General features: G+C 40.1%; 1 pseudogene; it reads right to left on the bottom strand.

The window, feature by feature from the left end:
* Positions 1–3,190: 3,190 nt before the first annotated feature.
* Positions 3,191–15,512, bottom strand: LOC127162641 (calcium-activated chloride channel regulator 3A-1-like; annotated as a pseudogene).
* Positions 15,513–15,974: the final 462 nt, after the last annotated feature.

The raw sequence follows: 15,974 nt of genomic DNA, 5'->3' as shown, positions 1-15,974 counted from the left end.
GAAAAGTAATTGAATAACAGATAATTTCAAATGGAGATCATAGTTATTTTATCTGTTAAAACAAAGCATTTCTTCCCCATTTAAAATAAATAAATAAATAATCACATGCCAGTGCCACTACACAGGATTTTGGTGAACTTAAAGGCTTAAAGGATAAAGCCAAATCCTATTTCATGATATAGAAATTATATTTCACAATAACAGTTTATATCATGACATGAAGAGATCAGATGCAAAACCAGATAAATCCATCTGACGTCTTTCTTTAAAAAATGCATTTTTATCAGGCTCAGATGTATAGGTTTCTATGTAAGTACCGGTACTTCTGATTGGGCTGAGGCTGGTATTTTAGTGAGTTTAAAGAAAAAGTATTTGATGGATGTATAATATGTGTTGAGAGCATTCACTCAGTATCATTATCTCATTTTTGACCAAGATGGCTTTTAGCTGGTTTTGCATCTCTCTTTACTCTCTCTTTACATGTAATTTTTTTGTTATTTTATCTTTGTTATTAATAATAAGAACATAGATGCAAGTAACAAACTAAAGCACAATTACAATAAAACAAAGACAAAAATGAAATAAATAGGGCTCAATGAAATAGTTGTTTTATTTTTTCCTAAATTCCATTTTAATTTTTCTAGACTCTATTTCAGGGGTGGCGAACTCCGGTCCTGGAAAGCTGAAGCCCTGCAAAAGTCACCTGCCTGTAGCTTTCTTAGCAAAGCCACTAGATGGCAAGCCTGCAACCATTAACCATAAAAGCGTAACGGCTAAAGCTAACGCTTCCGGTCTGGCAGTACATGGGAAAGGAGACCAGAGGCTTTTTTTTTTTTTTTTAAATGAGTATCAATGGAGGAAAGGCTGTACTACACTGAGTAAACAACTTTTTAGAGAAAACGGCTTATCATTTAATGAATCGACAGCCTGCTAATCTTCAATATGTTGTAATTAAATTAAATTCAAGCTTACTTGTATAACACTTTTCACAATACAAATAGTTGCAAAGCAGCTTTACAGAAAATTAAAGTTTCTACAACATATTTAGTAGTAGCTTACTAGTGGTGACTATGTCAACTTCACGTACATATGGCAGAGATGTATGGTAAAATCAGTTAATGACATAATTAAACAGACAATTAACACTGTTAACAGTAATGAATCATATGTTGCAATCAAACTTATAGCAAAATTCGGTAGTGCAGTATGTTGTTTCAGGCTTGGTATCATCTGAGATCCTCTGAGAGTTTGGCATCATCTCTTCTTAGGTGTTCTGGATCCAGACTGAAGCTTGCGTAATTCCTAAAACAGAGTAACAAACAGAAACATAATTAGCATAGCTATATTGGTTCAACCAAGCAAAAATGATTTCTTTAACCCAAGCTAAAGAATAATAATGTGCATTTGATCAGATATAACTGTAGTACAAGATTATGAGATGCACTATTTGAATGCTTGGCTAAAGAGATGCGTCTTTAATCTAGATTTAAACAGAGAGAGTGTGTCTGAACTCCGAACGTTAGCAGGAAGGCTGTTCCAGAGTTTGGGAGCCAAATGCGGAGAAGCTGTAATTTGAAATTTAATTATACTTTAACTTATACTGTAAATCTTGTTCTTCTTCAAAAATCCCTTAAACCATTAAATTACATAAAGTTTGTTAAACAGACAAAAAAAGAGTACATATTCACCTTGATTTTATAAATAAGCGTGTCATCCTGTGGTACTCTGGAACTGATTGCAATGACAACATCAACATAACCATTTCCATCTAGTTTGATTCCAATGGAGGTAGACAACAACAACATCCATAATAAGACAAACACCGTTCGTGAGTCCATAGCTTCTGAGTTTAGATGAACAGTAACTCCCGAACCCTGTTTTGAACAATGTCAAGTCAAAATTTAACTTTAATGAATAAGGTCATAGATAAGAAAAATCCTTTACTGGCATGGACTGATGAATTTCAATCAAATTTCTTTCAGGAAATAATCAGGAAACGACATGTCATCACAGTGTAATAGAGCAGAAAGTTTACTGCACTAATAATTTTATTCCTGTTTTACATGAATATGCAGTCCTCTCTGTTTATATTGCATAGTCATTAAGTACATATTAAAGGAATAGTTCACCCCAAAAATTTGCTCTAAATTTACATGGCGGAGCAGGCAGTCCAGAGAGCCATGGCGGAGCATTGAGTTCTGGAAGCCATGGCGGAGCAGGGAGCTCGGGAAGCCATGGCGGAGCAGGTAGTCCAGGGAGCCATGGTGGAGCAGGGAGCTCGGGGGAGCCATGGCGGAGCAGGTAGCACAGGGAGCCATGGCAGAACAGCTCCCGTGGCCTTGGCTTCAACCCTTGGCTGGACTTGGAAACTGTAGCCCTCTCTGGGCTGGACTTGGGAACTAGAGCCCTCTTCGGACTGGACTTGGGAACTGGAGCCCTCTCTGGGCTGTGCTTGGAAATATAGTCACTTTCTCGACTTGGCTTGGGATCAGAAGCCCTCTCTGGGCTGAACGTGAGATCAGGAGCCCTCTCTGGGCTGGTCCTGGGAACAGGAGCCCTCTTTGGGCCAAACATGGGAACAGGAGCCCTCTCCAGGCTTAACGTGGGAACAGAGTCTCTCTCTCTACTCTGGTCTGGGGCTAGAGCCATTTCTCGACTCTGGTCTGGGGCTAAATCCAAACTGAATAATTAGGAAATTATACTTAGTCCACAGTTTCCTACATGATAAACACAATGTAAGTCTATCTTAATGATCTGTAAGATTTTACATTCTGCAAAAATATTGAAATTTTGTTTTTGTAAGCATATTAGCAAATTGTTAGCATATGTCCAGTCCCCAGGCTACCAAACACATGCTAATATTATTAAATGAATAATTCATGAAACGTTTTAGGAAAGTTAGCGAAATCTTGAGTATGTTGAGCACATACTTGTGCAGTTCCTGGAACTTTTAACGTCCTGATCAGTGATAAGTGGGTATGTGGTTTAATGTCATGCAGGGTCAGTTGTCCATTTGAAACATAAGATGTACATGCACTGATCAGCCACAATATTAAACCCCCCTGCCTAAGTATTGCTGTCGGCTGTTTCAGAGTTCCTGCTGTCAGTGTGAATGCAACCAGGAAAACAGGAAATTGGTTCTTCACCATGCTGGAACTATGTGGTGCAAAAGTGCCTTTTCTCATGTTTCTCAAATGGTTCCTGAACAATGTTTTGCAATGTGGCAAGGTGCTTTATCCTGCTGCAAGAGAAAGGGATCAGAAAACACTGTTTAAATGAAGGGGTTTACATGGCCTGCAGCAATCTTTAGGTAGGTGGTATGAATGGTTTCCTAGCAGAACATTGACCAGTGCATAACACTGCTTCTGCCAGCCAGCCTTCTTCCCATAGTGCATCTGCTGCCAGCTCTTCTCTAGGTAAATGATGCACATGGAGCATCCACCTGATCTAAAAGAGAACACAATTTATCAGACAAGGCAACCCTCTTCCACTGCTCCATGGTCCAGTTGTGACGCTTATGTGCCCACTTATCATGGGAACTCTGACTGGTCTGTAGCTACACAATGTAGGCTAAAAATGTAAGGCTAACTCTTAATTGGTTTACTTAGTAACTACACTGTTAAGAGCAGGCCTGTATGTCCTGTTGGAGCATATTGATATGGGCTCAAAGAGCGAATGTAAAACAGTGTTCAGTGTTTTTTTGTCTCGCCACCATCACAGGTTGAATGTGTGTGCATTACTAAAGTTAAAACACAGTACTTGAAAACAACTATAAAATGGAATCTTGACCTATATATCTTGGAACTTTTTGTCCAAGATATTGGACAAAAAGTCATGTGAATTCTGACAAAACAGAATTCACATGAGACCATAGGTTGACAATAATTGGACATTCCCAAAACATGTGGAGAAAAGTACCTGAAGATACAGTGTTACAGATATGACAGTTGTAGTTCAACTGCAGCTTCATTTTAAACCTCTTATAAGGAGTTATGTATGCTCTATGGATGACTTTGAAATGGATAAGACATTGAGCCAAGTTTTTAGAAGTTAAGATTACATTGGACCACACCCTGTCCCAGTCAACTGATAAGTCAAAATCCGTTAGTTCACGATTCCAGATAAGTTTAATAGGAAGAGGCTTTGCAGTGTGATCATTAAGTTTACTATATATTAAAGAAACAGAGAGCCAACCAGAGGGTGGTGTGATCCAGTTCCACATAGGATGAGAGGAAATAGGGGATGCCCATAGGCTTTGAGAGCAGAATGTAGCTGAAAGAAGACAAAATATGATGATGTTGGTAAACAAAACTTAGTTCTTAGTTCTTGAAATGAGCAGAGTCCCTGATTATCATACAAGTCACCGCATGTGTTTATGCCCAATGTAGACCAAGAGGGCTGGACAAATGGCAGATTTTCACATAAGAAATTAAAGTTATGCCATAAAGGTGTGTTGTTACACAATTTGAAAGGTCCCTCCCATCAGACGTTCCACCCTTTTCCAGATCCTAATAGAATTGGCCACAATCGGGCCAAATTTGTATTTATCACTTTTATTTCCTATGCCAGCAAATAAAATATCTTGGAGCCTATGTGGTTTAACCTTGTCGGCTTCTATTACTCTCCATGAAACTTTAGATTGAGGATCAACTCAAATATGAAGAGCCTTAAGTTGGAACGACAAGTAATATAATTCAAAATTTGGCACAGCCAATCCTCCTAAACGTATCGAACGCTGCAATGTTACAAGTTTTATTCTGGGATGTTTACCATTCCAGATAAACTGGGAAAGTATGGTATTGATCTCCTTAAAGTAACCTGAAGGAGGAGAAAGCGGCAGCATCGAAGAAAAGAACGTTAAGCCGAGGTAATAAATTCATTTTGACGGTGAAGATTTTTCCTTGAAGAGAAACTTTGAGATTATTCCATCTTTGAGTATCACTTTTAATCTTGACTAAAATGTTATTAAAATTATTTCTGGTAATTTTATTAATGTCTTTACATATGGTAATACCCAAACAGATGAAAGAATCTTTAATAGGAATGAATGAGGGGATAGGAGAGTTAACTTTAACACTGTTTATTAAAGCTGATTTGGTCCAGTTTATCTTGTACCCCGATAAACTACTAAAGTGATCAAATTCCTTAATTATCCTGGTTACTGACACATCAAAACGATCCAAATATAAGATAATGTCATCAGCGTACAACAAAATAATATGACTATGGTCCTGAATCTTAATCGGTGGAACATCAGAGTTCCTAATAGCTTGTGCTAGTGGTTCAAGGCATAAACAAAACAATAAAGGGGAAAGTGGACATCCCTGCCTTGTTCCACGCTGTAAAGGGAACGGGGGGGAAAAATATTACCAGATAAAACTGATGCCTCAGGTGAATGGTAAAGTGTCTTGATCATAGAAATGTAATGTTCACCAAAACCAAAACATTGCAGAACTGCCCACATATAGTTCCACTCTAGTCTATCAAAGGCTTTTTCTGCATCTATTGAAAAAAACACACAAGGACTCGGTAGAGAGTCTGCAAAATCAAGTACATGAAACAGTCGCCGAATATTATCGGCCGCATGACGTCCTTTGATTACCTTCTCCATGTGAGAGGCAAGAGTTTTAGCATAAACTTTTAGATTGCATGGGATGAGTGATACTGGTCTATAACTGGAGAAATCTAACGAATCTTCACCCTTTTTAAGAAGCAATGATATCAAAGATGTTTTTTCTCTATAAAATGTACCATACTCAATTGCAAAATTAAATGAGTCCCTACCATATCCCATATTTCTAAATATAATTCAGGAGGGAGGCCATCTAGGCCTCCTGACTTGCCCTTCTGAAGTCTTTTTAGTGCTTCATAGATCTCCTCCAAGCTTAACGGGGCCTCTAAAGAGTCTTTATCCAATTGTGTGATCCGAGGCAGTTCTAATGTATCTAAGTATTCTTTACAAACTGACTCATCAAAATCAGTTTCTGTTTTGTATAGATTTGTGTAAAACCCTTTAAATATGTTGTTAATTGTTATAGGATTTGTGGTTACCTGGTCATCCGAAGATTTTATTGCACTGATGCCCTAGACTCACATTCTCTTAACCTGAGAGCAAATAAGTGGCTAGGTCTCTCCGATTCAAAATAGTATTTTTGCCTCGTCCTATGTAAAATAAACTCTGCCTTTGATTGTGAAAGTAAATCATATTCCTCTTTCAAGGAGGACAATTGTGTTGCTTGTTGATCAAAAAAATTTAGTTTTTGTAAATTTTGTAATAATTGGATCTTGTTTTCTAATTGTGTAAATTGGTGGGTTCTTGCTGTGGCTAGAGCAGAAGAAAAAGATATACAAAATCCTCGTATTACACACTTCGTCGTTTCCCACAATATTTAAGGGTCTACATCACAAGATATATTCCTTTTGAGAAACTCCTTTATATGATCTTTTAGCAAATTAATGAATGACTGATTATTTAGTAATGATGTTGGAAATGTGAACAATACATAATACTGCAGAATGATCAGTCAATAAAATTGGTAATATAGAGATGCAAGAGTTAGATGAAATTAGAGATGGACTGAGAAATATGTAATCTATCCTAGAGAAGGTCTTATGTCTATTAGAAGAAAAAAGTGAAGTCCTTAGATGTAGTATTTTGGATTCTCCAAAGATCGATCACATTAAGTTCCGTGATAAATTTATTCAATAGCTTAGAGGATGTGTTAGCTGTAGTATCATGGTGAGATTTATCCAGTGCAGGATTTAAAACAGCATTAAAATCAACATCCATCACTAAAGGACAATCAGTCTGCTCAAGTAATATATTGGAAATATTTGTAAAAAATGCACTGTCTGCCTCATTCGGGCCATAAATGGAAACCAATGCTAATCTGTATTATGTATTTTGCAGCGTATAAAAACAAACCTACCTTCCTCATCATTCCCAGTATGTTTAATAGTTAACTGTAATTTCCTATGGACTAAGATGAGCACCCCCTTAGTTTTATTATGAGTACAAGAGAAGGCTGCCAGTTTGTAACACTTATTTTGAAAAACGTGCCACATCACATTGTTTTAAATGAGACTCTTGTATCAGGGCACAGGAGATCGATTTACGGTGCAAATATTCTAATATACGGGTACATTTAACAGGAGAATTTAGGCCATTCACATTCAATGATAAAATATTCAGAACATGCATTGTGTGCACGCAATACCATGATTCTAACTGAAGAGAAACAAAATCATTGCCATATTTCTAGTGACATGTAAACATTAGTATGTATCCTAGATACCAATCCACCTAGATGCATAGTTCTTTTAAAAGAAAGGCAAAATAAATAAAAGCATTGACGTCTGTTGAAGGGCATAGAGGAAAACAAGAGAAAGGAACGACAAACAACTATGAACAACAACCACAACAGACCGCACATTACCGAGAGTGTAGGTCTGCATGAACAACAGAAACAAATGTTGATGCGTGACCAGTCCACTTCAACGTAAGACATGTCCCCAAAAGGCCCACTGAGCCTGTGTTGACTGCATGGCCATTGGTGAAGCTGTCTCGAAACATATCAAGGTCAGCACTCCACCTGATTTCGTAGGATTTAACTTAAAGGGAAAGAAACATGCAAGACAATTAAAGATACATTATTTCATGATTTCACAATGAACTTTAAAACAACTTCTATTTTGTCAGTGAAAAAAATAAAATGTGTTAAAAAACTGAAAAATACTGTTATAGTAATTGTATGCGTTACCTGTCCCTTGGTCAATGTCCTCACCAGGAGCTGTCCAGGTGAGAAGCACAGTGTCCTCCTGGATCTCAGCACTCAGATCTGTGATTCTGTCAGAAGGGAAATTTGGTGGAATGCATGAAAGAGTCACCACAAAACTCTCTCCAGTGACTGCTCTGGTGAAGCTTCCAACCTCAAGTGGTTCCTCAGAAACTGTAGGCTTTGGAGGGTTCAGCTGCACTTCACCTGAAATTAGAGGAACCATTTGAATACATCTCCATGATCTGGTTAAGGAAATGTTTGAGAACCACTTAAATCTGCTTGTTTCTGTCTGAATTGTTTTCTGTAAACAGCTTTATAGCTAATTATATTGCCATTCATAAAACATTTAGTCCCATTAACCCTTAAATGCATACCTCGGGTCTTTAGCGACCCGGGACGTCATTTAGTGCCCTCTCCCTCTTTTATTTTTTAAAGTTTGACAACAGCTTTCTTAGTATTCCTCAATCTATTCATTATGAACAATAAAACAAGAAAAAAATCATAAATTTAAATTGGTTTAAATGGCTTTACTGCAGAGCAATTACTGTATGCAATAAAATATAAATGTCACTGTCATTTGATGGTGGATGTGATGAATAAGCTGCCAGCCGTCACGAGTCTGGTCCTGATCTTTATTCCACTCCTCACCAGAGGTCACCTTGCCATTACACAGACTGTTGCACTACACCCTGGACTATCTTCCCATGCTTCACCCGCGCTCACTGCTGCAGCCAATCACGAACAGCATAAATACGAGGCCCTTCCCACTATTCTGGGCCGAGTATTGTACAGCGTTTAGCATTCGTCCTGTGTTAGCTGCTTTACGCAGCTTCTTCCTAGGTTCTACGTTCTAGTTAGTCTTTGTTATCTAGTTTTGTAATTCGTGTCTCGACCCTAGCCTTGTTGATTCCTGCTCGTCATGGATTTACCCTTTGTCTCATCATCACAGACTCTGTTCGCCCCTCGTATGGGCTCAAGCCTGCCTATTTGGATAACCCGTTTGCCTCGGCCCTTGGATTACATTTGCTGTTGATCGACCCTTGCCTGTGTTACGGAATGCTCTTGTGTCTTTCTGTCTGTATACCTGTTTGACAGTGTTCGACCCAGCCTGCCTATGACCTTGTTTCTGTCTAATGTCAATAAACGCTTACATATGGATCCGCCTGCTCCTCGCTTCCTTCCATCCATAACACCAGCGATCAAAATAATGATTGTGAAGTCATTGAAACAGATACGCGATTATGGTTGAATGTACTGTGGAAGTGTGCGATGGTAAAGTCATCTGCTCAAATTGAACTCTTCCAAGTTTCAAAAAGTGAGGAAATATGCTTTACTTTATTCTTCTGTAATTGTTCTTGAAATATCAAGAGAGTTTTTTGCTATTGCAGAGATCCATCTGTGCTGGATATACACTGTAGGTCCGGGTCGCAAAGGCCCGAATATGTAAAAGTGATTGGTGAAATGGTCATGCATTTAAGGGTTAATTCAGTGACTCTTTATGTTGTTGATACAAGTGTCTTTATGAGTGAGTCACTGAATCATTCACTCAAACAATTTGTTCAAAACACTGATTCATTCTGTTCTGAATTTGTTGATGTTCACTTCACTTGACAAAATGGGTTCATCTGGGACACTGTGCAAAGTCATCAAAGACTGATATTGATCTCAGGGTTTACTGTCTACCACATATCCAGGTACGTATGGGGCGCCACTCTTTTTTTGGGACAGCAAATCTGTTTTGTCCATCTTGATTTTTGACTCTTACTTTCAAGCTTACATTTTCCGACTCCAGAGTAGCCCACACTTAAGTATTTATGACAGGCCTGTAATTCTGACTAACCTCAGCAAACACTATCATGGGTTTAGCGCCATCACTGAACTGCTGGTTCATGTGTGTTTTGACAATTGTCGCGATTTAGCTCAAAGGGGAAATGTATATAAATAATTACAATTAATTATGATTAATTACAATTATTTATATCAGCTGCCAGTAGTAACTGTAGCAGAATTAATTTTCCATCAACTAATCTGTTCGCCCAGCGAACATTCAGTATACTTGTAAAATCAACTCTAAGAAATGACATTTTCTTGGCCACAGAAAATAACTTTCTTAAAGTACCATTTCATTAGAGCACGTAGCTCGAATCGGAATCGTAAAGGGACATTAATTCGCAAGGCAAAATCAGAATCAACGCTCATGTAATTTGTGCACAAGAGTTTTATTAACAAAGAACTAACACATAACTAACCTAAACAAACAAACATGAAGTCACTCATACATGGGGGGAAGGGTCAGTGAGAAGCAGTTAGAGAGAGACAAGGAAATGAAGCTATGAAAGAGTCAGTTAGCCACCTGAGTGAAACCATCAGTGCTGTCTACAGCTTATACTAAACCTCTGTTTGTTTAATTAAATGTACGATACTTGGACCTTGGTCGTCGAACAAGTGTCCAAATGCAGTCTCTGAAAGTCTTGATGGTTTGGAGCAGTGGTGGTTTTGGAATTGCAATCACGTTCTTCCGGGTCTGAAGAGGGATGAATTCCAAAGATGTTCTGACTCGATGGTAACTGGGAGTTTCTTCCCATGTGAAAGTGAAGAAGAACCAAGAGCTGAGAGGGACCCAGCTGAAGTCCTGTGATCCTTGGGGAATGGAAAGACAAGGCCGCAAGGCCTGGCGCGTGCTTAGAGAAGTCCTGAAGAGTTCTAGCTCATCTTCTTAGGTTCTAAAAGAACCACTGACTGACTGAGGCGAGTCATGAAGATGAATTCAGGAGTTGAGTGGAAGTGTCTGGCTCTTTGTGGTCGAGAGCCAGTGTTAGGCCTGTCGGGCCTGTCGGGCCCACCAGGCACGCCCTGTGCCGGCTCAGGCTCCCCGTGGGTTCCTCCACACGGGCAGCAATTGTAAGACGTTGCAGACGAAGAAGACAGTGAAGAGAGAGAAAGAAGAGAGAGGGGTCGATGCCTTTAAACTCTCTGGAGGCTGTACCTCCAGGAGGTCCATGAACCAATGGTAACTTTCACCTTTGGAGGGAAAGTTTACGACTCTTTGTCTGTGAGCATGGTATTTTGCATATGTAATTCGATTGGGTGTTGATGCAAAAACTACTAAGGTTTCTTAAAACACTAATATGTTGCATAGGTATCAACATCTAATTTACACCATCTTTTAGATCATCAAAATACGAATTCAAAGAAACCAAACATGACATAGGTGGTTTATACAACTAGTCATCCATCATAACGCATGCATAAAACAGTAGAAAGACAAATACACAGACAAAATTAAAATACAATTCAGTAATACTGTACACAATGACCTGGGCTATGTGTGATAGGAAGGTCAAAGAAAGGTTTGTCTGTGAATGAATAGGAAAGAGTCCATTTCTATAGGCATTGTGTTTTTACTATAGAGAAATGTGTGCTCCGTTTGCATTCCTTGGAGCAATAAAACCTGTGATATCAGATGGTCACCCTGGCAACTAAGCCATTTTGGGGTGTTAGTTGCTTTGGGGGGTTGTCTTCAAAACTCCAGCATATAGCTGGGTTCTTGGTTTTAAAGATTATTTGTTAAATGTAACAAATAACTTTATGTCTGATTGGTCCAGGTGCTACACAATGATAGGGGGAACATCAGCTCGTGCCGCTTGACTCGTTACTGTTATAGTGAAAGCCTGAAGTATTGTAGTTTGGATACTGTACTTCCAATCTCCAGGCTACCAAACACAAGACAGTAAAAGCAATAAAGATTAAGTAAATGCTTAGATTAAGGTCTTTCTAAATGTGTATTTTTTAAGTGTAAAAAAAGTGTAGCTAAACTCTTTCTAAGTCCTAAGCTGTTGTTGAACATATTTTATGTATTTATTTTTTCATGTTTATGATCTGAACTATGATAAATAAATAACTTGTTGATATCATACCTCAGCAGTTCCTGGAAATTTTAAAGTGACTGATTTCAGTGATCCATCATGACTCATATTTGTCTGAGTGTAGACTAAGCCACTTGGTGGCTATATGTAAATGCTTGGAAATCTTATTTGATAAATTATTACAAAGCTGGTTTTGTTCCCAACAGTCTGATCAGATCCACTGATACTGTCCCACTGAACCAATCAGATGTTCTTCAATCAGATACAATAAATAATAAATAAATAAATACATAATATAAATAAAAAAACAAATAAATACATATATCTATAACACTGTCAGAATAATATATCATGGACAACGAGCGAAACTTTGACAAACCTGAACTGGCTCCTTTAGGTAATCTCCAGCTGACAATGTAAGTGAAGCGAACGCATCCATTAACTGGTTGGAGGTCAATTCATCACTGGCATATATGAATTTTCCTCCTATTTTCATCATGAAACATTTTTGCATTAGATAATGAACCGGTTGTTGTATGATATTCTCTGAGTTAAGTGTGTTGATATCACTTACCCTTGCGTTCTGCCATTACTGTCAGTGCATTAGCTGCACTCTTGCTAAAAGCTAATGTGCACCACTTTCAATTGGAAAAAAAAAAAAAATAATAATAATAATAATAATATCTTGCTTAATTGCAGATATCATCAAACACTCAAGGACAGATTATAGCTCCATTCAACCTGGCCAGTGTCACAATACATCAGGAGGAAGGCACAACAAGATGATAAAGTGCAATGTAAAGTCTTTAATATAATCCACACAGGTAAATCCACAAAAGGGGAACAAGAACACACATCATTGACGAGACCGGACACAAAGCATTGAACTCAAACAACTTATAAGGGGTGGCTAATGATACACAAACAGATGACGGTGATTAACTAATAATGACGACGACAACAACAACAACAACAACAAGGACAGGAACAACCATATATGGGCACAAGAGGGAGAAATCAACATAAGCAGTCCAAAGGGGGTGTGACTCTACTCCCCCCTCCCGGAAGGTGCGGCCTCACACTGTAGAAGAAAACAAAAGGAACGGATGGAGGCGACAATGAATGGCAACAAAACTACGTGCTGGTGGTGGTTCCGGTGGAGGACAGACTCCAGGTCAGAAAACAAAGTCCAGGGTGGTGACGACGGAGGAAGGAGCCAAGGAGGAGACAGAAGAGTCCAGGGCAGATCAGATGGAGGGAGGAGCCAGGGTAGAGACAGAAGGGACCCAGAGCAGGAGGAGCTAGGCAAGACGCAGGCTGCAGCCAAGATGGCGAACCACGGTGGAGCCGACGGAGGGAGGAGCCATGGTGGAGGATAGGCTGACGAGTCCAGGGGGCCAACTGGCGGCGGCAGCGGCGAAGCAAGTCGAGGTGGAGCCCAAGGTGGAGACAGAGAGCTGATGAGTCCAGGCAACAGCCGGAGCGATAGAGGACTGAGGTGGAGCTGGAGAGAGGGAGCGTTGAGGCGCAGAAAGAGGAATGGAGTTCTGAGGTGATGGCGGGTCGACAACCGACCAAGGCGGAGCTGGTGGGCTGACGGGCGACGGTGGAGACGAGGGAGACAGGAGCCGGGGCGGAGCAGCTGGGTTGGAGGGCCGAGGTGGAGTCCAGGGCTGAGATGAGGGATCCTCCAGCCACGACGCCGATGGAAACTGGCAGACCTGCAGCGAAACCACCGCACAGATGGTGGGCTGAGGGTGAGCAGAGGGGCTGTCAGGAGACAGAGGTAGCGTGGCTGAGGCAGGGATGAGTGGATGAGGCAAAAAGGGAGGGAGGGTGGTTGGGAAATCCAGGCAGGCAGACAGATCAGGGCAGACAGAGGGTTCAGGATCAACTGACAGTTCTGATGATGGTGGAATAAGAGGGGGCATGTCTGCATATATGTCCTCACTGAAATCGATCAAGTCCTGTTCAAAATACCACAGTCCCAGATCCAGTTTCTGCTCAACCTCTGCAATGGTGCAGTGGATGAAGCTTTCTTCAGCACCCTTATGCTCCACTGTAACTTCCACCGTCGCGTGCGATGTAGCCGGCTCTCGCACCTGGTCGGACGTGACAGGCTCTGGCTCCGGGCGATCCTCAGCACTGTCGCTCCTTTTGGTGATGGCTCGTCGGTCGTGCTGGGCTCTGGCTCTCCGTCTGCGGTGGGCTCGGGTTTGTGACGGTTGGCTGGGCGCTGGGTCAAGAGCGGGGCTGGTGTCGTCATCCGCGAAGTCCACGGTCAGCGGAGAGTTGCAGGACACCAGCACCCACTCAAGATAGGCGGCGAAGCTCTCTCAAGGACCCTCTCTGGACAGCTGCGCTTGTGTGGTGGTGTTAAGTGCAACTTGGAAAAACGAGCAGAGGCAGCTGTCCAGGTAGTGTGTTAGATTGGCTAGAAACACAAAGTCTGTGGTGTGGTCCTCGAAAGAGCGGTCCCTCTGCTCCAGCAAGAGAACAGGGCGGCCAAGTCATCCATGACAAAAAAAAAAAAAAAAAAACTGACACAAAACGCAAACAAAAGATGCGGGGTTAACATGCTGCTAACTTTTTTAAAGGTCCAGTCTTCTGTCACAATGTGTCAGGAGGAAGGCACAACACGACGATGAAGTGCAATGTAAAGTCTTTAATATAATCCACACAGGTAAATCCACAAAAGGGGAACAGGAACAGATGTATTCAATGATGAGACCAGACACAAAGCATTGAAATCAAACAACTTATAAGGGGTGGGTAATGATACACAAACAGGAGATGGTGATTAACTAATAATGATGATAACAAGGACAGGAACAACCAGCCAGGGAGGGTTAACAAAAAAAAAAAAAGTCATTATTTTAAATTGTGTTCTCAAAGTAAGTTTTAATTTGTTTATCCCAAAGTATATTGCAAATGTGACTTATCAAGCAGCTCTTAAACAATTAAATTGATGTAGATATTAATTGTGGGATCTAAATTACATTGCAAATAGAAGAAAACTGATTTTGACCTCTTTGGTCCAAGTTAAAAGTTAATGTACTAGTTACTGAAATAAATGTGTGGTACTTGGTGCTTACAGGCAGGAACATTAAAGAGCTGTCTGTGTTTAGATTTTTGTTTGGAAAAAACATGCACTTTTCTGTAGGTAGAGAAGTTTGTGGATCAATGCGGCACCGTTGAAGAGATCCTCCAGCAGTAACCTCATAGAACTGACCTTTAATGTTTTTGCTACACCTAAAGATAAGCATTTTATCAATGGTACTTGTAATTTCAAAGGACATTTGAATTTTTTTAAAGAGTTTATAACCTTCTAGCTTCAATACGGTGATTAGAGTAGTAGAATGGCTTTTCTTTATTGTTTTCTTCATACACGCCCCATCTCAGATGAGCCAAAAACCGTTCCTGCAAACAAACAACCAAACTGCTAATAAAACAAACATATTACTGCATTAATAGATCTTTTAAATTGATATCAGTTTCATGATATATGAATAATTGTTGAAGGAAGATAAAGAGCATTCACCTCTTGATCCGTAAAGTTGGATTACTGTGTCATTTAGGAGGTATTGGGGTGAAATGAAAGTACTGACCCTCCGCTCCACATTCTCCATACTGTTTAGTGTAGGGTTCATCACTGTATGCTGGATTAGCATAATCAATTCTTATTTTGGCCTGTGTTTGACAGAGAAATTGTATCAGAAACATCATTTGTGAACAAAGTGACTGGAAATGATTATTTTAGAAGTTAAAATGCTTTTTCAAAGGACTCTGTTCTTGCTTTGGTAACATTTGAGGTCTTCCAGTGAGGTGGGACTATTGTAGCTTCTTTGAAATGGACCTTTTTATCAAGTCAAGTCAAGTCACCTTTATTTATATACCGCCTTTAACAATACAGAATTGTGACAAGGCGGCTGTACAGTATTAAATAGGAAATAGTACATCAACAATGCAAAAGGGCAACAATAAACACTCAATTTTCAGGTAAAGGTAGTTAATCAAATAAAATAAAATAAAATACAATATTTTATGAAAAGAAAAGAAAGTGTCCCCAACTAAGCAAGCCAGAGGCGACAGAGGCAAGGAACCAAAACTCCATCGGTGAGAAATAGAGAAAAAAACCTCGGGAGAAACCAGGCTCAGTCGGGGGCCAGTTCTCCTCTGGCCAGATGGAGAGGACTCACCAGGTTCCTGTGGTCTTGTGCTGACAGCCATCTAGGTGACGAGGTCTTCACTGGGGATCCGTCTCTGGGGCTCATCTAGTCGATGTGGTCTCCGCTGACATTAAGTGCTGTAGAGGTCATCTCTAGGTGCT

Source organism: Labeo rohita, unplaced genomic scaffold (assembly GCF_022985175.1).
Source record: "Labeo rohita strain BAU-BD-2019 unplaced genomic scaffold, IGBB_LRoh.1.0 scaffold_995, whole genome shotgun sequence".
Taxonomy (NCBI): domain Eukaryota; kingdom Metazoa; phylum Chordata; class Actinopteri; order Cypriniformes; family Cyprinidae; genus Labeo; species Labeo rohita.
This window is presented reverse-complemented; position numbering and strand designations above follow the sequence as displayed.